The sequence below is a fragment of the Carassius auratus genome, chromosome 22 (genome assembly GCF_003368295.1).
Source record: "Carassius auratus strain Wakin chromosome 22, ASM336829v1, whole genome shotgun sequence".
Lineage (NCBI taxonomy): Eukaryota > Metazoa > Chordata > Actinopteri > Cypriniformes > Cyprinidae > Carassius > Carassius auratus.
In genome coordinates, this window is record NC_039264.1 from 20406716 (window position 1) to 20432544 (window position 25829).

General features: G+C 36.5%; 1 long non-coding RNA gene across 2 annotated transcripts; it reads right to left on the minus strand.

Moving 5' to 3' along the window:
- Window positions 1-3423: 3423 nt before the first annotated feature.
- LOC113039981 (uncharacterized) lies at window positions 3424-9324 on the minus strand. Of its 2 annotated transcripts, none has more exons than XR_003275115.1 (5): window positions 9058-9324; window positions 8489-8538; window positions 8058-8119; window positions 3964-4942; window positions 3424-3502 (listed from the first exon to the last, which is right to left on the minus strand). It is a non-coding gene; the product is annotated as an uncharacterized LOC113039981 (long non-coding RNA). The 2 variants fall into 2 exon arrangements; XR_003275114.1 differs by lacking the exon at window positions 9058-9324 and adding an exon at window positions 8698-8811.
- Between the last annotated feature and the right edge of the window lie 16505 nt (window positions 9325-25829).

The window sequence follows — 25829 nt, forward strand, 5'->3', positions numbered from 1 at the left end:
TTACTTTGGAAATGTAATAGATTAGAAATTACAAGTTCTCTATTTAAAATGTAAAAAATAGCGTAACCATTTCAATTATTTTATTGAAGTAATATAGCTGATTGGATTTAATATTTTTTATTAACTCTCTAAACAATGTTTTCATCTGTTAATCTTTTCAAACATGTAAATCAAGCAGGGTTAACCTTACAATAGCTCTCAAAACTGATTAGACTTTTGTCTCTTTCGAAAACTTTAAGAGTTTATCATTTTAAAGCACAGCCACCACAAAATCAGAAATACTTTGAGATTTTTCTGAGGTTAAATAAAGATTTAAAACCATAACAAGAAATAGTTTAGTAGCGATACTGTTTTTGAAATCAAATCATTACATAGTTATGTCAGGAAACACTGGCATCTAACCTTAATCTTAAAAAAAGAAGTATATAGACTACACTGTAAACCCTAATAAGTTCACAGAACTCAAAAAATATTTTGTAACAGATTACACAAAAACATTTAAGTGATGTTTTTAAATGTTTTAGGTTTACATAAAATAAAAATTACATTTCCAGTTGCCTTAAATTATCTCAATGTTATCTTATAAATATTGATATTTGTCAACTTATAATAAGGGAGTAATTCACTAAAAAATTTCACTATTTTTCAACTCATATAATGTGGGAAATACACTAAAATTTTTCAATATTTTTCAACTCATATAATGTGGGAAATACACTCAAATCAGTTGAAAATTAAATATAAAAACAGTCTCACAATGGCTCCTCACTTTGTTTTTATTTCACATATTAAAGTAAAAGTTTATTTAGTGGATAATTTAACTTGTAGCTTTTACCACCAACAGATGCTGTTTAACACATCTGTGTCCTAACATCCTCCTGAGTAGATGAACATGAAGTGGTGCTCACCTCCACCACATGCAACAGAGGCAGAGCAGCTGTTCCTGGGTTAGGGTTTCTCTCTGGAATGGATAACTCTGTTTCCCTCATCTCAGAGTTCACTCTGAGTTTTCACTTGCTTTCTGGAATACCACCCTGGTTCTCCTAGAGTTCTTTGAGTGATGTCATGTGTTTAAGCTTCAATATGTATATATGTTTAGTGCTTCAGTTCAAGCTGATTGAATAGCTAAGCAAAGGGATTGATAGTTAGGCCAGTACACTTACATTACAGGTCCTGAAGAACTTGAAGGCATCTTCACGCAGGTACACAGGAAGAGCACGAAGGACGAGTGCCCGTCTTATATTTACATTACGTTGTTCCTAGATGTACAAAAAATATCCATTACAATAGTAATTACACAAATGCAGAGCAAACACTTTATCAAAGTGTTAAATAGCTCCATATTCTGGTGGTGGTCATTGTTATATATGGTAGATTGAGTATTTGAGTCATCATTTCTTCAGTAAAACATTTTTAAAATTAAAACTTTCTATTGAAAATACTTTAACTCATAGGAAAAAACGTCAAATTGTAAATCAAATTTCACATAAACAGTAGTTATTTGGACTTCTTCAAATTAAAGCTGAAAAGTTATCTTTTTAAGGTTCCTCTTTCTGATAGAAAACATCTTGTGAAGACGTCTATCTCCTATGAGATGACAATGTTGTGTTCATGGCATAATCACTTAACCTCACAATTCGAGTCGGGGCAATTAACACGATGGCTTCTTACAGTTGTTTGCAAACAGTCTGTTAATAATCTGTTTCTGAATCATGCAAAGTTAAAAATTCACCTGAAGGTCATAAATCATCATGAGCCTGGCTAGCTCCTCCGCTATCTTGCCAGTCTTTGTGGCCTTGTCTCTGAACAAGGTAATGAGTTTAGGCGTGTGTCCATGCGCGTAATTTGCAGGGGGGTTAGGGGGGTCATGACCCCCCCCCCCCCCAAAATCAGATCCAACTAATATAACCCCCTCAATATCATCAAACCATTCAGATTAAAATAATATGAAATATTCAGAATAAACACTTTTGTTCGTTTTCTTTATTAATTCCATTTGCCAGCAAGAATGATAGTATCATATTTTAAATAATCTGTAATGTACCCCCCGCCCCCCGCACCGACTACTTGGTATTACCCAACCGGCTTTCTCTACCAAGTTTGTTCACTATTTTGCGCAGTCCCTGGGATGATTGGGTGGAAAAAGCTGACGGAAAGATGAAAAGGACACTGAAAGGCAGCCAGACAACAATTTTTTATTGTTTGTCGACACCAGCCAAAAAAAATGAAAAAAAAGAAAAGAAAATCCTGACCAAACGGAGGTACCCCGCTAAATTGGCTGTTAAGTTAGCTGAGCGTTTCTCAAAGTGTGGGGAGTAGATACATGACAAACATGTTTTGTGCCCATCTTTTTAATTACTTTATTTATTGACCATACACTCAAAACAAAACAAAGACACATTTAAATGTAAGCCTTACTTAACCTTTTCACACGTAAGTTTAAACGTTTTTCAAGGCGACCGTTATTGATCGTAGTATCGCTTTATGGTTCCCATGGAGACGAATCATTCATTGCTTGTCAGCGCTGATGACTGATGATCTGCTATTATTTCCTTTTTTATTCTAATTTCACAAATTTGTTAGCTATAGCAGGATATATCTGATATTCCGATTGTCAAATATGTGCAAGTGGATCGGTTTTGTTGTTCTAACACCTCTATAATGATCGCGTTAATTGAGTTGTATGCGCTACGTATTTTAGGTAAGTTATCTATCATATTAAAATACCTAAAAAATTACGTAACATTAAATTATTATTAGCAATTTACCACCTCCGGTTCAATTTGAGATGATTATAATATATTATAATTATAATATATATATATATATATATATATATATATATATATATATATATATATAATTATTATTATTATTATTATTATATATATATTTTTTTTTGCATGGAGTTTGCAAAGTGACAAAATGAATCAAAGCACAACTAAGGTTAATGTCAGTCCACACTTGTATTTTCTCAGTTTCTGAATTTGATGTTATCAGAGGCTAAATGCAAACACAATTATTATTATTTTTTTAATCTACTTTTGAGTCTTATTTCATGCAAAGTGATAGTATAATTGCACTTTAATTTTCTCTATTTGAAAGTTTTTAATGCTGTTATTTTTGTTTTTGTTATTATGCTGTTTTGTTGACTGGAGTTGGCTGGCTAGATGTTGGTTTGCCAGTGTCCTGTGAGGTAAAGCCAGAGGGTGCCAGGGACTGTGTAGAACCAATGTCACTGAATTGTAACTTAAGTTGCTGTTTGCTCCAATACAGTCACCAGTTTTTTTTTTTTTTTTTTGGCATAATTAAATTATGCAAATTAGCATGTTACCTTTTACACAAGAAAATTATTCAAAAATTAATTCATTAATAATTATGCCGCAAGTTTAACCCCCCCAATGTTAGACCCAAAGTTACGCCCTTGCGTGTGTCTGTCCAGCTCCTTGTAGAATTGATTGCGCAGGTTAACATTGTTGATTCGGTGGAACTCTGCAAACACCTGTACACGGACAGAATTACACAGAGATGCACAAAGATAAATTAGGAACAGAATTGTGAATGTATTTTAAAGAAGTTTTCTGTTGACAGGTAGCAAAACCAAGGGCAATTCTATTAGAGATGAGTCAGAACCAAGGTCAAAATAGAAAGTATTGTCATTCATTTAAAACAGGCTGTACAATGTTATCTAAAGGAAATTAATCTAATAAACCTCTGTATACTTGGTTTACTGTGAATGGCAAAAACTTGTCACAGCGTGATGTGTTGTCAACTTTTACATCTGCCATTTGCTTTTTGGGGAATTTATTGAAAATGTAGATTTTTAAAAACGGTCATTTAAATATTGGAAAAATCAATCATGTTCAAAGTGGACATGCTAAAGAGTCATTATGATTAATTGCTCTCAACAGGGAGAACCGTAAAATGATGTAGAAAGAATCTTTTTTTTTTTTTTTTTTTTACCTGTGACTCCATAAGTAGGGCTGGCCATCTATCCACGACGTCTCTCACCCGTGGAGCTACAAGAGCTCCAACGATTTCTTGGCGACGAAGGGCATAGGTTGTGTTCATGAGCTTGCCTATGACTAAATGGTTTCTCTCAGTCTTTTCGACTTAATGTATGATTTCTTCTCTCATTGTTTCCAGAGTGGCTGGGGTTTGATCCTTTGGTAGGTTGATGATGTAGTTGACCTCAGCTTTTCGAGCTTTCTTTATATTTTGATGGGGGTGATCATTGTTGGGGTTGTTTCGGCTCCGCCTCCCTGTGTTGATGGCTACTTCTGCAACCCCAACTTTGGCCAGATTGTTACGGTAAGACGCAACCTTGTACCCTATGTGACGTTTTCATCCCAACTCTGCGTCTTCACCAGCCGTCATTCTGAGACATGGATGAGCTGTAATCAAAGCTTTAGCAGCAATTGCCAATTCCTTTTCATGTGGGTATGGTTTAAAACTGTAGATCATTTCTGCCATTTTTTTAAGGATTTCACTCTTCTGTGACCTCTTTAACTTCAGCAATTTTCCTGATTCTTCATAAACACGATTTCCTTCTTCTAGTATATGCTACATTCCATAATCAAAACCAGGAACAACAAAGTGATCAGGCCAACTCTTTTGGCGCTGTAACGCAGATACACATGGGAGTAAGTATGTGTCAGAAGATGCAGTAGATGAGGTGTCACCTTCAGGCCTGATGACTCTCAATGTGCCCTTCTCTGGTAACTCCTGGATGTCCACAAGAAGACAAAGATCACCATCAAAGTCCGGATCCTCATAGTGCAGGCTAAAGTCCCCATCCAGTCTCGGCTTGAACCTCTCTTGTATTATTTCTTTCAGCTCCTCCACTGACTTTGGTCGCTCGAGTAGAGTAAGCTTCAGGGCGGTGTCTCGTGCAACATACACACGCAGCACATGCTTCTGGGCAGCAGCCATCTTTTGGTTCCTAAGACAAAAACACTGAAATTTTCATGGAGAGTGAAGGAGACATACACATGTCCACATACTCACCTGGTCAACACAAATACAGGGACACCACTTGAACGAAGGGATGTATGGAAGCCCAGCTGCTGTAGTGGGGCAGTTTATACATGGAGCCACTGGTCCGCACAGCTCCAAGAGAATGTTGCAGTCATCTGTTTACCTGCTTCAACCAATCTTCAGTTCAATAATATGAAACGTTTGGGTGTCAGGAGCAATCGTCCATCAATGTTGTAAGCGCAGAGAGGTGTTTTGTCATTTAGCTCTGATGGGGAGTGAACAGCCATATTGTTTGGGAAAAGTTCATAAGATCTCAGGTGTTCAATGTAGTGTGATGTGTGCTCTTGGCAAAGAAAGACAACACTACTATTAACCAGGAGAACCTGTTCAATTCTACAGTAATTAGGCAGTCCTCCCTCTTGTCCCACAGACAAAAACATTCCAACACCATAATCAGTTCCATCAATGCAGACCTTTGATGTGCTGTAAATAACATTGCTTGCTGTTATTTGTTCAATGTATGTCTTGGCAATATTTGGAAGCATTGATACCAGTACAGAAGAGACATTTGATGTCTGCTGGTGAGGTTTGAAGAATCCTGAGGCACTGAGATGGTATGCAACCATGTATTGATGCCTGTCTGCAAGTGTTTTCAGCACATTTTTAAAGTTTTGTGTGTCGTGTACAACTCTCTTGAAAAAACGGTGTTTACCCTCAAACCTCATTGTCCACAAGTTTACAAGGGGCCCAAAATGGCGTATAAGGTCAGGATAGTGTTCAATGTAGTGATGCTTAGGACAGAGTTTGAAATCAGGAAAGGCTTCTTTCAGCATCTCTCTATGATCCTGTATCTTGGACTGTAAATACTGGATGGACTCCTCTGTGAATTCTGAGCACAGCAATAACTCTACTACCTCTTTTAAGTCCATTAGCACAGTCCATGCTCCATCCTCTTCAGGAACTGCATTCCCAATAATCAAAGGGAGCAGTCTAAGCAATGTCGCATTTTCATGGCCATTACCACCTATGCTTTTCTTTACAGAGAAGTTCTGTGGTATTTTATGAGGTTTGTCAAGCTTGTCTGTGTGCTGGTATGGAAATGATAGAATTCTCTCATTCAAATATTCAAGGGTAAAGTATTTACGACGGATCATCTCACCGATACACAGGGCGAGCTCTACGGGCACAATGCCCTCAAAAAGATCGTGGAGGACATCAGGTGGAAAGCCAGCGACAGTATGAAAATGCTCAAGATACTGGCTCAGGACACAATCTGCCTGAACACCATTCTGACTCTGACTATCCCCATGCATTACAGCATGCACATCACTATTATGGCTGTCTTTTGTCCTAAGACTGAACTCGCCACTTGCAACTTCATGAGTCTGAAGTTTAGCTTGTGTTGCTGTGCAGAATCTGCAAAAATATTCTGCCCTAAAAGACTTTGAAAAGCCTGCCAAATCATGGGCTGCAAGATTGTCAGACACCACACACATGACTGTTCCTTGAAGTACCTTACCAATAGACTCAATGAATACCCCATCTTGTTCAAGGGTACGGAGGTCTCTCAACAAAGGAACTTGTGCTTTTTCATAGCCAAATTTCTTTATGTCATCCACTTTACATAAAGCTGCAAGCTGTATTACATGCATGGCTGATCGGTATTTTATGGGAAGATCAGCAAGCGTCCAGTATACTGAACAGATTTTGTGTATTTTGCGTGATGTTCCAAGTGGATTGGCTATTTCCAAATCATCAATGTACTAAATGAGTGTTATCTTTAACTCATCTGAAGACAAGAATGTGTTCTCTTTGAAGTACAAACCATCTTGGTGGCTTTCATAATGACTGTTTAGTGCCACTTTTGTTTCTTTAATTTTGTCCAGAATATCTGTATGATTGAAGATTTTTTGTATCATCTCAAGAATGGGAACATACACTGCAGTGTGTCCTGGCTGTAGCAGATACTGTACAGGCTTTACCACAGGGTAATTATGTTCGATGAAGGTTTTCCTTCTCTTAGTTGAAGATAACTGCTTCCCCTTAGCTGTGGCACTGACAATAACATTACTGTCCATAACAGTACTGACAACCTCATTTAGAAGTGTTTCACTGACAGTGATGTCATGATTCTGTAAGACCTCTCTAATGTCATGTTTGAGTATCGGTTGGGACAAGGAAAATATTTGAGTCAATTGTTCCACTATTTCCTGAGATGCCATGTCAGATACATGAAGAATAGATTGCATCTTCAAGAATAATGATGCCAAATTATGGTTCAACTGAGCTCTTAAAGTGTCAGTGTCACACTGACTGTTTACCTCATCGAGATCAAATGTGTCCGCAGACCCTGCACTGTGACTTTCAGCAGGTTCCCCAAGACTTTCTGCTGCAACTACAACTAGGGCACTAGCACTGTCTGCCAATACAACACATTCACCAAAGTCTGAATCACCACCATGTTTTCTACTTTTGTGTGCATTAAACGCCGAGCAGCTATTCGTTCTGTAATTACAGTTCTTGAGTGGGCATGCTACCATCTCATGACTTCGTAAATGACTTCTCAAGTGACCAAATAGAATTTCCTCAATAAAGGGCTGCTTGAAGTTACACAAAGGACACGTAAAAAAACCACACACTCCTTCAGTTGCATCTACTCTACATGAATCATTATGAGATCTTGACAGATGAGCTTTCATCGCTTCAAATGATGGAAAAGTACAAATGCAACTGTCATAGAGACATGGCAGGGGGGACACTCTTGAGTATTGGCTATGCAGTACAGTATAGTGCCAAAATAATTGTCCCCGGGTATTTGCAGTTGCAGAACACAACTTGCACTTCCACTCCATTGGGCCAACTTCAGCCTGCAATTTCAATATTTTCAATTAAAGTCCAAACCATTTCAGCCCTGGTTTGCACTTTTAAGTTAAAATGTGTGTAAAATTGTGAACAAGGGGGGAAATGATTATGCCAACCAGCCGACAACACATCAGTAGTTAAATTCTGTTCTGCTGAATAAAATCTAAACCTTGCGAATAATTTAAAATTCAAATTAGTACACAATTTACAAAACTCACCTATTGGCACCTGTCTGATAGTGGAACATTGACTCTCTGTAGCACTCTTTGTAGTCCGATATCTGTACACAACATGCGCACAAAGATGGTTTGTTAATGTTCAAATTTTTTTTTTAAATAATACATAATGCTAAATTAAATTTAAAAAAGTGAATATACAGATAAAAAAAGTCTCCAAATCTATCAAATACATTTATTGTACACTAATTATAGTAAAAATGAAAATGTTAAAAGATGAGCAAGTTAGTTATTAACAAAAAAATTAAAAAAATAAAGTTGTGTGCTTATAGATCTGCTATTTATTGCTAAGTATTGATAAAGGGTTCAAGTGATCAATTGAAATAAAAAGATTGAAATAAATAGCAAAATAATAACTGTGGAAACACAAAATAAACCAATTGTTAATAACACTCTTTCATAATGCATCCTACCTGAACTGTTAAAATTATTTCGAGAAGATCTCACAACCACACACTTGAGCCTACGAAATACAAACACAAGGCTGGTTAGCATCATGATAACACACTCACATTATGTTGTTTAGTTACACGCGATCACACACAGCTTGACCTAACCCAACGTAAAATATTTACTGCGTAACGCAGACATTTATTTAAATATGTATACTCAAAGTACGCACATGCATTAACGACGAACAGCGAAAACGGCGGGAATCAGGGATAACGTTATGCTTTCGGACTCCGCCAGAGAATTCAAAACTCATGGACCTTCCTCAACCGTCAATGTCCCGGGCAAACATGCATTATGGGTAATTTAGTTCATCCAGGAAACCCGCTGATAACGTTACACTGCTGTAAGATGAACTAAGTAAGGTAATTAACGTTAACGCATTTGTCACATTCAACAACTTTTAAAATTACAATTACTTGGATTTGTAATTATTTTATATATAATATATATATATATATATATATATATATATATATATATATATATATATATATATATATATATATATAAAAATGTTAGAGTTACTTACCAAATCAGGGCTGATGATAAGACAGCGCTTAAGAAAATGAGAGCAATAAGACTAATGAAAATAACTGAGGTGGTGGTGGTTTGAAGCGGGGGGATAAAAGTACGCATTCCAAACAGATATAAACAATTAAAAACAAATTAAACTGTGTTCCACATCCACATGGGCTTGCCAAAACTTCACCTGCATCAAGGCAAATTCAAGATGGCTGACTCAGCTTTCCTGAGGGAGCGATAAGACCCACCCACCAATACGTCATGACGTCGATAACGTCATGACGCTACTACATGGTTCCTAAACTTTTTGAGCGTTCCACAAAAATTAACTCTAAAATACTGAGCCCTATTCAATTAAAGTGACACAAATCTCAACAGAGCTCAAAACTTTATAGTTTGGTCAACTGCATAACGACATTTGACTGCTATGACCTTATTAGTTATGAGCTAGTACAACTGTTTGGGATTACAGTGTACATAAACCCAAACAGGAAATAAAACACTTGTTTAAAAAGCATGTGTTCTATTCTGTATCTCATATTTTAGAGCAGTCACTGCAATTTATCAAAGGAATCAATTAATCTGTATGTGGGTGTGAAAATAAATAAATTCAGATGTAACCCCTTTGTAATTGTTAACATTTTCATAAGTAACTGTAATTACACATTTGGTTCTCAGTAACTGTAACTGATTACAATTATATTTATTTTATAATTAAATTACATAGTTTAGTTACTTAACTATTCACTCCCCAACATATATACAAATATATTGATGCTATAGCTACCTGTTGATAATATCTATCCATCTAAGATCTAATGGAGCCAGAAATTGAATATGTTGGTCAGCTGTTGTATTAGAAACCCTCACACAGCAGCATTAACTGTTTTTCTGAAGTTTAACTCCTAAGTAATATAACACAGAGTATAGTGCATAAAGTAAATGTACATAAGAAATAAAAATAATATAAACAATTTGCTATATAAACAATGCTAATAACTGTGGAAACACATTCTGAAGTCTATGAAAAGGATCCATTATTTTACAGTTAAACTGCTACAATATTTGTAGTCTGATAAATGAAGATGAGAGACAAAACGAATCTTCTGAAGAACTGAAGTCGAGACATGACAGAGATACGATTGGAGACACAGTGACGGACAGCAGACACTAGTTCAGTATTACTGATGATGAAGACTGAGTCAAAGATCAAGAGTTGGCTACATGCGATGAAAATCTTGAGAAAGTCACCTTCTGTCGCAGGTGTCTGGAATATACTGAAGTAAATCTGAATACGTTTAACACATTTCTGTTGCGATTTTTATACCGTTAACATGGTGTTGACGTCACTTACGTCTGATGTCATTACGTGGCACACGTGACTTACTGATGTGGAAGTGCGTTCGATACTTTGTTATCTGAAAACAAACAAAAAAAGAGTATTTAATCTTAATTTAAGACATATTTGAATGCAATATATTAAAATAAAACATATCAATAATATTAGGGCACCATGAAGATCAGGTATGTTCGTTGAGTTCAAACGCTATGTAGACAAACACCTCTCCGTTTTATTTTATTTTTATTTTTGGTTTTGCGGATGCGTTATTGAAACTAGAATTAAAAGAGAAACTTTTTAATTTAGATTAGAAACTTTAGCACAATTAACACATTACACATAAATTGGTTGATTAATGATTATCTGGTTTATCTAGAATGGGAATAATTAACAATATTATTTAGTAATTTTCAATTAGCATTAGCAGTTAGCATTGTCTCTGGAGTGTTATCTTTGTATTATCTCATCGCGTTTGCATTATGTGTAAATAAAACCCAGTCGAGTCTCAGTATTTAACAGGATCTTGTTTCTGTCTGTTCCTACAGTTACAGCTTCATCTGTGTCTTCACATATATATTTGCAGTGCTGATAAATAAAAGTAAGCTTCTGAACAACACACTTACAGGAGCAGAAGGTGATTTCTGATAAACACTGCCTCAAACCCTAGTGAAAAATAAAAAATACTTAATTATATTTAAATATATATTTATTTAATGATAAGTATATTACATATATATTAAATATATATTAGTGCTGTCAATCGATTAAAAAGACAACAACTAATTAATCACAAATTTGTCCCATGACTGTTTAACACAAACACAAGATGTATCCACTATTTTGATTTTAAATCCAAACTAGTGTTGTCACGGTACCAAAATTATTGTTTCGATACCGATACCTAGTCGAGAATTGCGATTTTGATACTTTTTCAATACTTTTCCTGAAAAGGGAAAATATACTCTCAAATTTCATTGATGTGCTTTATTATAAAACCGGGACAACATTCTAATCATATAACACACTAATAAATGAACATATGAACAGCAGATATATTACACATTTGAACAAAATATGAAATATCAAAATATCAAAAATAAAATCGAGCAATGATATTCAAGGTAAAGAAAGAATAAATTTAGCAGCATTATCTCAGTTATCATAATAAACATAAGAGTAATGCATTTATCTTGATTCTGAACTTTGAATAAAAATATGAACAGCGATTACATTAAACAATGTTTCTGAACATAGAAGATTAAATGTCAAAAGATAAATAATATCAATTTAAGCAATGGCATTCAAGTAAAAAAAAAAAAGCAAATAAAATTTAGCAGCAATATCTCAGATATTGTAACTTATTCTGTCAGTTGTGCAACCTTTTCGTTCAGAGGAGAAAACTCAGCCAGTGAGCTTTAATGAGCTCTTTTTCGTGGCCCGGCGGCCACAGTATCACTTGTGCTCGCACATGCAGCCTAGTGATGCACGGGTCAGGTTTTTTTCCAACCCGCGGGTCCCGCTTTTATGAAATTATTTGACCCGCCCCAACCCGCAAATAAAGTAACATTTTTTACCCACCCCGACCCGCTCATCGGGGACATCACAGAAGTTTTTTTTTTTTTTTTTAATAACCAATGTGTAAGTCTTTGCAATATATTAAATGCTATATATTAATTACATTAGTTACTTGCTTTTTATGAAAAGTAATCCGTTACATTCCTTTTTTGTGTCACTTTCACGTTACTAAGAATCCCATATGTGGGACCGTACCGCTCAAAGGGTTAAGATGAACATCTAAAATGCTGCTGATAGTAAAAATAGAGATATACGAGAATCTCATCTAAGTCTCCTGGGCTTGGGAAGGGCAACCATTGAGCAAAATGTTTATTTCTTTATTTTTCCTCTGGGAAGCCAACCAGTATGGGAAAAAAAAAATCATAATAAAGAGCTAGCAAATATCCACAAAATTTTGTGAAGCTTTTTGTTTATCAGTAGTGTTTCTCAAGATCACTTTCTGCACCTTTAAACTATAAAATCTATGCCACAGGCTGTGTTTGTCCTTACAATTTCTGTTATTTCAGTCTCTCTGCAGGTCACAGTAGATGGTTTCATCAGTGGTTCGGTTGTCCTTCCGTGTTCTTCAACTGAACATGATCTTAAACTTCAAGACACTGATGTGCACTGGAGACACAATAAGAGCAAGTTTGTGTTTGATATAGTTCAGGGTAAAGATTCACTAGAAGATCAGGACCCTCGATACAAGAACAGAGCCAAAACTTTCCCAGAAGAGTATGTGAGAGGAAACTTCTCCATCAGACTCTCTGATCTCACTCACGCTGATGCAGGAAAATACATCTGTCTCATCACACCCTCATCTGAACACGAGACTGTAGAGCTGATCATCAACGGTGTGTGAAACTATCTGTAGTCCATGATGTTTTAATCTAAAGCTGTATTCTTTAAAATCTAAATAGACTAAATGATTGTTCCTCTATTAGGTCACTAGTGATGTTTCAGTCTGAAACTGCTGTGTATAAATGATACGGATCTGTTGTCTTCATCACAGTGCAGTAATCTTGTCTTCTCTCCTACAACAGAAGAAGGAAACACAAGAATTGAAGAAGAAACCAGACCAGACAGTGGAGAGAAATCATGGCTTTGGATCCTGGTTGTCCCTATGTTGCTGGTTATACTAATCATTGTAATTATCTTCAGAAGAAAGATCCCAAGCTGCCGTATGTCAGGTGAACACTGCATGGGTTCAGACGCTCTTGAGGATGTGAGCCCTGACGCACGTTATAAATCAGTAACTGCTGATGATCGTGATGAAAGAGCTAAAAGCAGGTGAATAACACAGATGTGCAGCTATTGTACTTCATGAGCTTTCACCTTTAACAATGAGTCAATTCAATTCAAGTTTATTTGTATAGCGCTTTTTGCAATACAAATCATTACAAAGTCAGAGGATGAGGTTGAAGCTTTCATTGTTTCTGCCGCTTACTACACACTTTAATGCTACCTAGCAGTCTGCTGGGATGGATTTTGTTGGGAAACTGAATACTGAACTATTATTTTTCTGTGTGTGTTTCATATCTGTAAATTAAGTCAATAAGGTCAGGGGATCACCATATGCAGATAGTGTCATACTAACCTGAAGCCACAACAAATTAACCTTGAATCGAAAAGAGTTTTCTAACAAAACCACCACCCATAGTAAAACACAAATCTATATTGTTTGGCTATTTCTAGAAATATGGTTAGTTTGTGGGAAAGTTGTGAAATTTGGCAGACTGATAAAGGAATGCTGATAACTGAAAATAAATCAATATACAGCTGCCTTAACAGTTATGTACTGCAAGTATTTGTGCAGTTTAATTAGACATATTTTGCATTGGTCCATTTGTTAGAGAACATATTCATACTGATTTTTTTTTTTTTTTTTAATTTACTTCAATATTCTCAGGTATGTAAAAAGCATTGTTTCATTTTATACTGATATAAACTTTATGACCAAATAAAATGTCTAAATGAAATGGCATCTATCACTGTTTTTTACTGAAATATATTACATTTATTTATTTAGTATACATCTGTATGCAAAGCAACATTTTCTCATAAATGTCTCAGCCAAACAATTCCATTGAGTTTACTTCTATATATAAATCCCTTAAACAAATGATTGTTTATTGTGTACTCTCCACAATCATTAAAATGTGGATGTTATTACATGTAAAAAGAACTGATCATGACAACAGCTTTATTGATATTTCATTTGAGGAAGCCAGTATTGGCTACTGTTTCTAGGTTTACTACCATCCTCATAGATCTTACTTTTAAGGGTGTCACAGTTTTTTTTTTTAAAGATTGAGGTCAGAGGATGATGGTGACCTCAACATGATTCTTTTTTAGGCTTATTGCAACCAAGGAGTCTATATATATATATATATATATATATATATATATATATATATATATATATATATATATATATATATATATATATATATACAGTACAGACCAAAAGTTTGGAAACATTACTATTGTTAATGTTTTTGAAAGAAGTTTCTTCTGCTCATCAAGCCTGCATTTATTTGATCAAAAATACAGAAAAAACAGTAACATTGTGAAATATTATTACAACTTAAAATAATAGTTTTCTATTTGAATATACTTAAAAAAAAAAAAAATTATTCCTGTGATGCAAAGCTGAATTTCAGCATCATTACTCCAGCCTTCAGTGTCACATGTAACATCAGTCTATCACATGATCATTTAGAAATCAATCTAATATTCTGATTTATTATGAGTGTTGGAAACAGTTCTGCTGTCTAATATATTTGATGAATAAAAGGTTAAAAAGAACTGCATTTATTCACAACAAAAAACAATTCTAATAATATATATTCTAATAATATATTTTCTTTACTATCACTTTTTATCAATTTAACACATCCTTGCTGAATAAAAGTATTGATTTTATTAAAAAAAAGAATATATATATATATATATATATATATATATATATATATATATATATATATATATATATATATATTTTTTTTTTTTTTTTTTTTTTTTTTTTATTATAATTTTTTTGCAGCAGCAGCAGCAGCATTCGACGATACATTGACCTTTGTAAAAATCAATGTCTTTCTGAAGGCATTATTATTTTTTATCACACCATAGCAGAAAATGGTCAGTTATGAACTCTACATATCTAGCAGACATCATTTTGACCCCCTCAGAGACTAAATAGACCTTTCATCTCACTTCTGAATATTGAAGCAGCACAAATCATCACCCGCTGCTTCTTTGATGATGTCACAGTCTTGTTTGAACAGGGCGGCCTTCACCAACCATCCAGAACTCCATTCATCTGGACCATCAGTGCAGCACAGCATTCATCTGTGAATAAAACTGAAAATCAGCATTTCTGAGCCCACTGAAAACATTTCTCTTGGTCAGTTTTGGTTGAAGGACCTGAAATGCAACTTTTTGCTCATCTGTCAGCTTCAGGTTGATCCTCTATCAAAAGGTTCTTGGGACTCCAGTGCACTAGTCATCTTCATAAATATCTTTCTTCCTCTGCATATTGCATGATAACTGTGACCTGCCTAAAAACTTCTTTTAAGGTTTCTCTTTAACTATCTCTGACCTTGACCGCCTATGGGTAAGATCTCTGTTCGTGCTGTAGGGTTGACTTCTGCTTTCCTGTCCCAAACCTGTCTTCAGAAACAGAAGGGCCTTTTGGGAGACCTGATGGCACAGAAGGGCTGATAGTGATAAAGACCTGTAGGCCAAATCTGTGTTCTGTCATATTGCATGGTTGAGATATGTACAGTTTTATACCATTGTGCTGATAAATGTTTCTTTGACCTTCAGCAATCCTACAACCTAAACCACCTTAGGGAGAAACCACCGTACAGTGCTCCCTTCTCTGGCCTCACAACTCAAACACTGTTTCTAAGGACTGATTTGTAAAAAAAAATCTGCAAATTATGTACATAAGCTGTCTCTTGAAAAGTAGTGAAATTATTCACCAACAGACTGTGGCTGAACTTCAGCTTGATGATCAAGTTTACTTGAATCCTATGATTACTGAATAGAAATAGAAGTTATAACATGTAACCGTGAGTTTTTATATTAGTTAAAAATGAATAAAAGGATGTTGTGGAGATGCGAGCTTAGATCGCTTTTACTAAAATGGTTCAGTTTGCAGGATTGCAGAATGACTAAATAAACCTTATCAGTATGATGTGAAACAAAAAGTATTTGGTCATAGTTAGACTTGACATGATTACAAAATAGATGAAGAAAATAGATGAAGAAAATGATACATACATTTACCTGTATGAGAAAACACACACTGTACCTGTGAGAGAGAGAGAGAGAGAGAGAGAGAGAGAGAGAGCAAGAGAGAGAAGGATCTTTGTCCATGAAAATATTTTTAGACCTTTGTGCGAATGAAAAGTTACTGCCTAGTGTCTATATCTTAGAATTTACTTCAGTTTTCTCAAGTACATACAGATAAGTAAAGAGCTTCAGTAAATGACTCAATCTCTGCTGTATATCAGCAGGAAATGGTTTTGGGTGGCAGTGTTTATCTCCAGCATTCTTGAGCCGAGGATCTCCAGAGATCTCCAAACCTCAGTGATTGTGAAACATTAAACATCAGCTGACATGTCATAGCAAACTAAATGACATGTGTCTATGTATCTGAGAACCAGTCTGAGCACTATGAGAACAAGCTTGAGTGTCATTATGTACATATAACACAGAAACACAATACAACAATGATATACTGCATGCAGTACAAATGTTCAGATTTTTGCATGCAAGGTATTTCTTGGAACAGCATGAAGAAACCCAAACAGTGCTGAAGTATCACCTAAAACAGATGTGAGGTCATATTTAACAGCATGTCAATAACTAATAATCATCATGTCATCTCATACCATGAGTTAATTTTGAGGTCCCTCTCAGATAGTTTTGTCTGTTTATTCTAGAAATGTCTGGTTTTTATTAGGTATGATTATGTCTCTGTTTATGAATTAAGCATAAATAACAACATGAACAACTGACCTTTCTAAAATTAACCATCCCTATTCATATAATAATATTAATTATCTGTTTTTATATCCATCTATAATTTATAAACATCTTAATTGAGACTGGAAGACTACTAGTGATTTTTTTTTTTTTTTTTTTAAACCATCAAGCATCTTTTGTAATTTTTTTTAATTTTTTTTCTTTGTAGCTGTTAGCTAATTTGTCTTTCATGGAAAAATTTTGGCATGAAGGTCTCAGCTGTGAACTCATTTATTATTATTATTATTATTATTATTATTCACTCGTGAATGAGTCAGTCTTTTGTTCGTTATCTGGCTCGGCTCGGTGTTCATCACAGCAATTCAGTCAATGTACTGTTTGATTACATGAATTACTCCGGGATATTGGTTTGTTTGAACTCAGAGGGAGTGTCAGCCTCATTAAAAAAGTTAACATCTTAAGTCATTTGTGGATTAATGCGTATTAGAGATGCGAACCGTTTAAAACGATTCAGTTCGATTTGGTGAACTGAATGATTAGTTCGCGAACCGGAAATCCAGCTGCTTTGATTTGTACTCTCTCTCACACAGACACGGAAGAGAAGACAATGCTGAATAAAGTCGTCGTTTTTGCTATTTTTGGACCAAAATGTATTTTCCATGCTTCAAAAATTTCCAACGGACCCTCTGATGTCACATGGACTACTTTGATGATGTTTTTCTTACCTTTCTGGACATGGACAGTATACCGTACACACAGTTTCAATGGAGGGACTGAGAGCTCTCGGACTAAATCTAAAATATCTTAAACTGTGTTCAGAAGATAAAAGGAGGCCTTACATGTTTGGAACAGCATAAGGGTGAGTTATTAATGACATAATTTTCATTTTTGGGCGAACTAACCCTTTAAAGTGTCAAAAATGTCATTAGGCACTATATGGCAATGTGCTGCGTATAGACTGAAATCTATAAACCCTTGTTATAACGAAGTCAAAAAAGAAAAAAAGAAAACATTTGTGTGGTCAGACTACAAAGATTCCAAAATATGCTAATAGAGAAATCTGAACATGCTATGAGGAAAAGGAAAAGTAGGAGATAGAGTAATTATTTATTCAAAAACATATAATTTCAATTACTCAAAAAAGTAAAATGGCATCAAACGGGGAGAATAGACAATAAACCTAGCAAGTAGCATGTTCCAGACATTTTAGTTTGGAATCATCAACAAATTGATCTGACTGTGAAGTGTGTGTGTGTGTTTTGTAGGCTAACCCATTCATCTATGTGTATGTATGATCTGCATTGTGTTGGATTTATTGAATGATATTTTTAAAAAAGAAGGAAAAATCCTTAATTTTGTTGAATTTAGTCCATTCTTTTAATGTGGCATTTCAAGTAGCAAATGTAGGAAAAGTAACCAAATCTTGTACAGCTCAGATTAAGGAAACTATAAATAAATTAATTAAATAATTTGCCCAAATTTGTTCTGAAGGATGTTTGAAGGTTAATTAAAAACATGATCTATTTATTTCACACACTCTTGACCAGGAAATCTCCTCTTGTTTATTTTGAGCAGTTTCTCATGTTGGGGGAGGGGCGATACACAGAGCGCGAAATAGAGAGAAGTCATCGCCATTTTGAGTTAATGCAAAGCAAACAAGCTTGTTGATCTCGTGCAGATTAACCACAAGAAGGGTAACGTTATAAGTTAACCTCATTAAATATTGTTGTGGACGAAATATTAAGATCCTTTACTTAAAATGAACATTCTCAGACACCTTGGTCCACGTATCACTTTTATTTTATTTTTTTTTATGTCCCTGTACGCAAACAGGGACACATCATAGATTATTGCAAATGCGAAACAGCAATAGGCCAAACAACCTGTCCTCCATTGTGCTTGGGAACTGTGGTCGGAGCGTTCTCTTGAATCCTCTCAAGCGGTGGACTTCTACGTTCCGACTGGTTGCTGCCCAACCGCATCATAGCTCATTACCATAAAGTTGCCTTGATTTGAACTCCCCTCGATGCTCTCAATGGCAAAGTCACACCACGCCGCTCCTCGACGCTGCTAGACGCCGGCTTACATTAAAAATGAATGACTTCCGGCCACTTTGACGCTCTCGACACTGGCGGTTTGAACGCACAGTCATTTCATATGCGCCCTCCAGAGTCCAAACAAGATTTTGACCACAGTGTCTGACCGAGTCCCAAAACACACTTGTAGCCAATCAGCGGTAAGGGGACATGTTTTGTCCTGATAGCGAGAAGAGATAGAGCGCTCAATTTGAGTGCACAGGACGCATATTACATTACATTTAGATTTAGTCATTTAGTAGAAGTTTTTTTTTTTTTTTTTAATTAGCATATGAGCAGATCGACTACAGATTGAGATAGATTTTTAAAAAAAGAGGGTTTACAAGCAGGCAAGAGGTAACGTTAGGACCCGCGTAAATATCGGAGCAGCTTTCCAGTGGTGGAGTGAAACTGAAGGATTGGGAAGGGCTCAAATCGGACACCGAGGTTTCTTTTTGATAGGTAAGTAACCTTGATTTTGCGTTGTTTCACACAACTTATCCATGTTGGAATTGTTTGAATATGCTTTTGTGTGTCATCTTTGCTTGTTTCCGCGATTGTCGTTGCCATGGTTGTGTATGTACGTTTGGAGTGATGATTTCAAGGGGCGAGGCAGGGTGGCTGCGAGAGCTCAACTTGCTGCAACTTCACAAACCACATTCAAATAGAAAAAGCACCAGCAAGTTAAGAAAACATCATCAGTTTGACAGCAAGTGCTGCAAATACTCGCAACACAACGAAATACAAAAACAAGCTGCACATGCTTACTACACAAACAAATACAGAAACGAGCTGCAAATACTCAACACAAACAAAATTACCCCAACAAAAATGATTACCATAAAGTTGCCTTGATTTCAACTCTCCTCGACGCTCTCACCGCCGGCGTCGAGAGCGTCAAAGCGGCCGGAAGTCATTCATTGGGATAAGCGTGTCCCAAAAAATGGCCAACTACCCAGAATGCAATGCGCAGTGACGTAGTTTCCCAAGCTCTATACGCGTCTGGTGTGAACAGGCAGGCGCCGGACCGCGGGTGATTTTCCGTTCCGCGCGGCGCGACTTGGCCCTTGAGAGCATCGAGGAGAGTTGAAATCAAGGCAACTTTATGGTAATGAGCTATGACGCGGTTGGGCAGCAACCAATCGGAACGTAGAAGTCCACCACTTGAGAGGATTCAAGAGAACGCTCCAACCACAGTTCCCAAGCACAATGGAGGACAGGTTGTTTGGCCTATTGCTGTTTCGCATTTGCAATAATCTATGATGTGTCCCTGTTTGCGTACAGGGACATAAAAAAAAAATTTAAAGTGATACGTGGACCAAGGTGTCTGAGATTGTTCATTTTAAGTAAAGGATCTTAATATTTAGTCCACAACAATATTTAATATTTAAAGTTCCTTGTGGTTAATCTGCACGAGATCAACATGCTGCTTTGCTTTGCCGCCGCTTTAAATACAAAATAAGCATTCGATCTACGTGAGAGCGTCTGAGCGCTCAGGAATCTTTTTGCAGCGTCGTGAGCAGAGCGGCAAGAGCGATTTTTGACGCTCTCGACGCTGGTGGTGTGAACGCACAGTTACGCGAATTCGTGTCAAGAAACACAAAGAATGAGAGGAAGGTGAGTTTTTGTTTTTTATTTGTAATGATAAATGAATAATGTTGCGATTTATTGCATGTTGGCCAATTTGACTGTGCTTCGCAAATGTAATACGACACCACAAGTTTTTCCCTCGTTAATTCACTGTTTTCCAGAGCCTCAAACGCTAAAATATTTATATAACTTTGGTTCACACAGTGCTTCTATTTTAGTTGGTCTTCGACCTGAAGTCTGCAGGTATTATTATTTATTGTGTGGCATTGGGGGGGGAAGTGGTAACGGAGCTCTAATTATCAGTAGTAGCGACTACGCCACCCCTGGCTAAACGCCTGGGGAAAATAACACTTAAAGAAAAGCACACCGGTTCGTTCGCTCCCACAGAGCATCCACCAATGAGGCGTGAATCAATATAAGAATACAGCTTTATTATCATAAAGGTAAAAATGACCAAAATGAACACAAGTAGTTCAGAATAAATGGCCAGAGCCACAAGCGATAAAACAACAGGACTAAATCAAAAGGGTTAACTCAAAAGGTTACATCATAGAACTGGGGTGTCTCAGAAAGTGGGTCGGCCACACATGGAGCATCACAACAGCCCAAATTAAAGCAGCCTTCCCTTGTGGATTTCAATCTCAAAAGACACTCTAGTGGAATTACACTACAAACATAAGTTACACCCCACACTTTTGACAAAAGACCACCTCCACACCCTAGATAGCCGCCACTCTGATACACCCCACTCCTAAGTCAAAAGGAAGAGGGAAGAGAAAGAATAAACATTTTTTCTTTAAACATAAAACACACAGCATTGGGCTGATTACTGCTCAATTAACAAACTAATAACAGAAAAAAAAACGATACAAAGCAAAATACCAAATAAATACCAGCAATAACCGCAGGAATAATAGTGGTAATAATAAATAATTATTATTTTTTAAAGATAAGGAAAAATGATAAGCAACAATAGGAATAATACACAATGACAAGAATGAAAAGAAACAAAATAAATGAAAATAAATCAATAAATGTTACAAGCAAACGAATTTAACCAAAAACATAACAATTCACACAAAAAACCGAAAGAAATCAAAAAATGAAATTAAAGCAAAACAGCAATGTCGCGGCTAGGCCATGCCGTCAAGCATGCCTCTTGAATGGCAGCTTCAGATATCACTAATTAAGCGTGCACCCAGATCGCCCTTATGCTGATCACGAATCCGGGGAGAAGCAAATCACCTACAGTCTGTTGTCCAACACACATATATGGTCGCTTTATTTCCAGTTGTCAAAATAACATCGCGAGGAAGATCAACCTTCTTTTTAGCGGTCATATAAACTCCCACGGGCCAACTCTAGCTCCAACTCAGAGCGGTGGAATCCCGGAAGCGGCAGCAACGCCGTGACGCAATCAAATGACGTGCCTCTATGCTTGGAAATGCCGCTTTTATACCAACTGAGGTACCGCTTAATTATCGGCGAACTGGTATTCACCACAATCGCATTGACCGTGCTCCGCGACCGTGGTCAGTTTAACCGCCGTCTGTGAACACCCGGTCAAGCCTGCCATCGCCTGGATTTTGTTGCACGTCTGTTTGTGGAATTAAAGTGTCGCGATACATTAAGCTTACAAAAAGCGTCTTTCTCAGCTTTTTGGCCACGCATTTGTACTGTAATTAAAAAATAGACATGTTCAATTCCAGGCAGCGGCTGCTTGACCGAGTGTAACGTTACACAGATGAAGATGCACTTGACTGGGGCAATACAAGGACACAGGGTTTTCCCTCGCTAATTTGACAGTTTCCTAGAGCCTCAAATGCTAAAATAGCTTAATATCAGTGCTTATATTTTAGTTACTTTTAAACGTTTCTGACAGCTGTTTGTCTATTTTTTGTATAGCACAATTACTGATATGCTACTGCTTTTTCACTCCTTTAGAGCTCTTCAAAGTTAATGTCAGCTCAAGATATAAGGTTGTCACCCTGCAGTTTTCAAAAAGCTGATTTTAAGGACATTCATGTTACAAGGAGGTACAGTTAACACATCCTTACTGATATTAAAATCGTTTGCTGTTTAACTTGTATATTTGTTGCAGGCCTAATGCAGTCACACAACATATTTAATGCAGACCATGCAATTCTGTTTGTACAATTTCAAATGCTTAGTCTATATTGCTTCTGCTGATATGCTACTGCTTTTCCACACCATTACAGCTGTTGATTCCTCTTCAAAGTTATTGTCACCTCAAGATATAAAGTGTCACCCTACAAAGTTTTCAAGAAGCTGTGTGAAGGATGTTTAATTTACAAAAAGGTAATTGTGAACTTGCTTATTTTTAAATCATTCTTTATTCTTGATTTTATTACTTGTGTCATGACCTCTAAATATGACCTCTTTAATCATGTATGTTATAAGATGCCATGTGATTTACATATGTGATTATTTTTTATCTGTATTTGCTGCCCACTACTAGTCTCTTTGGCTCCATTTTTTTCCTCCTGTTTTGTGTCTGTTTCAGATGAGCACAGATATGTTTCTGTTTTCATACAGTAATAAACTCCTAATTCATCAGCAGTCACATTATTAATAACTAGACCATGTTTAAACTGCACTAAATATTTATTTCTGAATGATTTTGACGTTGAGAATGACTGTAGAATGACTGCTGGAGGATCTGCTGTTTTCAGTAAAATCCAATAAACATAATTTTCATCAAGATCACAGTTTATTATCACATTTGATCCCAGATAAGTTAATAGATCTACCACTGCATACTGACAACAGAATAATACCACTGTGTGAAAATTTTAAAAATGATTATAAAAGTTTTAAATTTGAAGTTGGTGAGTTTATGATAAAAATATTCAGAATACATAAAAGTCACAGAGCTGAAGCTGAATGATCTTCATGTTTCTTGATCACTTCAGTATAAAATCTGTTTCCTTCCACAATCTGTGATCAAGTCAGGAGAAGACAAGAAATAAATACACATGAAGAAGAGGAAGTCAAGACTGACAACATTTTACAGACTTTTCAACACAGCGTGTTGTGTGATGGTGACATTAAGTGGAGAACTATCACTTGCAGCCTCCAGAGGGAAGCAGAGTCTATAAGTGAAGTGAAACTGAAAGTGAAGTGACATGTGGCCAAGTATGGTGTCCCATAGTGGGAATTTGTGTTCTGCATTTAACCCATCCAAGTGCACACAAACACACAGCAGTGAACACACACACACACACTGTGAACACATGTATAAAGTAACCAAATAAAAATCAGCACTAGATGAACTAGTTCTTCCAACAGTTCCTTTCATTTCGAGCTCCAGTTCTGTTTACATAAAATAGTCCTACACATAAGAGTAGACGGATGACATCTGATTTACTGCATATACGGTTGTCATAAAATTGCTGGTGTCTTTCACTGCACTCTTCCACTAGGCAACCACTTGGGTCCACTTTTGTTGTTTTATGATTGTTCACTCAAAACAGTAGAAAGTTAAGAACAGTTCACCCAAAAATAAAAATTATGTCATTAATTACTTACCCTCATGTCGTTCCAATCCAACAAGTTGTTATTTTTGTTTTCTTTGCACACAAAATGTATTCTCGTAGCTTCATAACATTATGGTTGAACCACTGATGTCACATGGACTATTTTAACAATGTCTTTACCACCTTTCTGAGTCTTGAACGTGGGAGTTGAGTTGCGGTCTATGGAGGGTTTAGTGACTTTAGATTTGAGGAAAACAGGGCAGGTCTTAAACAAGATCTATTCTGTCATTATAATATTTACAGTTTTACAGCTTAGCTTTCTACTGATTTTAGAGAATTCTGTTACAAGCTCATCCATGTCCAGTTCATGTGTTGTTGCTTTTTCATGAGCTAAAAGCACAAGGCTTTTTTTTTCCTCTCATGAAGCATTGTTCGGCTGAATGGTGTCAAAATTCTTGCCAGACATTTTGGTGAGGGCTCAACAGTAGACATGTCAGCGCAGTACTGCTGAAATTCAATGTCATTTTCTCTGAGATTTTTCAGTGCACCAAGACATCCCTGCACAACTTCAGCTGCACTGCACCAATCAACATGCTGAGACTGTAGGATGACATTAGCTGGTTTCAAAATGGCGAGAAGATTTAAAATAAATGGTGTTGCTTCAGCTGAGAGAGAAGCCCGGATGATTCTTTTGCAAGGTCAACTGATGCATTATCATCATTGGAAACCTTAAAAAGAATATCAAGAATGACTTCCTCATTATCCACCACACATTTTGTGACTTCATAATCACTTGTCCAGCGGATTTCCAACAGTCTTTTGAGATACGGGCAATTGTATCTCTGAGAGACAAAATTATGCCTGAAAAAAGGAGGGAGCCTGACAAGTCGAAGAATCTTTTAGCACAAGGTTCACTTTGAATCGCATACATGACAGTGAGGTATCCTGATTCAGACAAGTGTTGTAATATTTCAGTAGTGATGTAATCTGCATCAAGCTGCTGGAGTTCTACCAAGCCAATCAGATGTTCCTCTGGCACACCATTGCACACAAAACGAATTATAACTGACATATTTTCAGTGTTTCACCGATCCCTTGTGCAATCACTTTTCAAACAGAATGCAGCTGAATCAGCAGATGCCAAAATTTCAATCACTTCATTTTGGATGGTTTTGGAAGTGTACTTTGCATTTTGTGGGATACCTGATGTAATGTCAGCCAGGTATTTATCTTTTTCCAACGTGTATTTATACAACTTGGCAAAAAGCCCCGCAGCTATGCAATCTTTCTCACTGTCACATTTCACAGTCCCCGCGTAGTGGAAGCTCATTTACTGCTAAAACTTCACAACAGCTGCCATGCTTTTTATTATCTGTTTGAGGCCGAGCAAACATGCTATGGTCTCCCGACACCGATCGGCGGCAAAACTCTGTCCATGAGGTCGAGGCTTGTAAATGAGCTTGGCTGCACGCATGTTTTTGAAGACCACGGTCACCTTCTAATGCTGCTTTCCAGTTTTGAAAACCTGTCGAAATGAACGTGTCATTTTCAGAGAAAGCAACACCGAACACTCGACAGGGAAAACAAAAGCATGCATCGCGTTCTACAGAATATTCAAGCCACAGCCGTGACTGATACCAAGCAGCCGAAAAACATCTCTCTCTCCTTCCAAAAAGAGTTTGGGGGTATGATTTCAGAACCGGCTGGTAAGGATTCGCCCTGTTTAAAT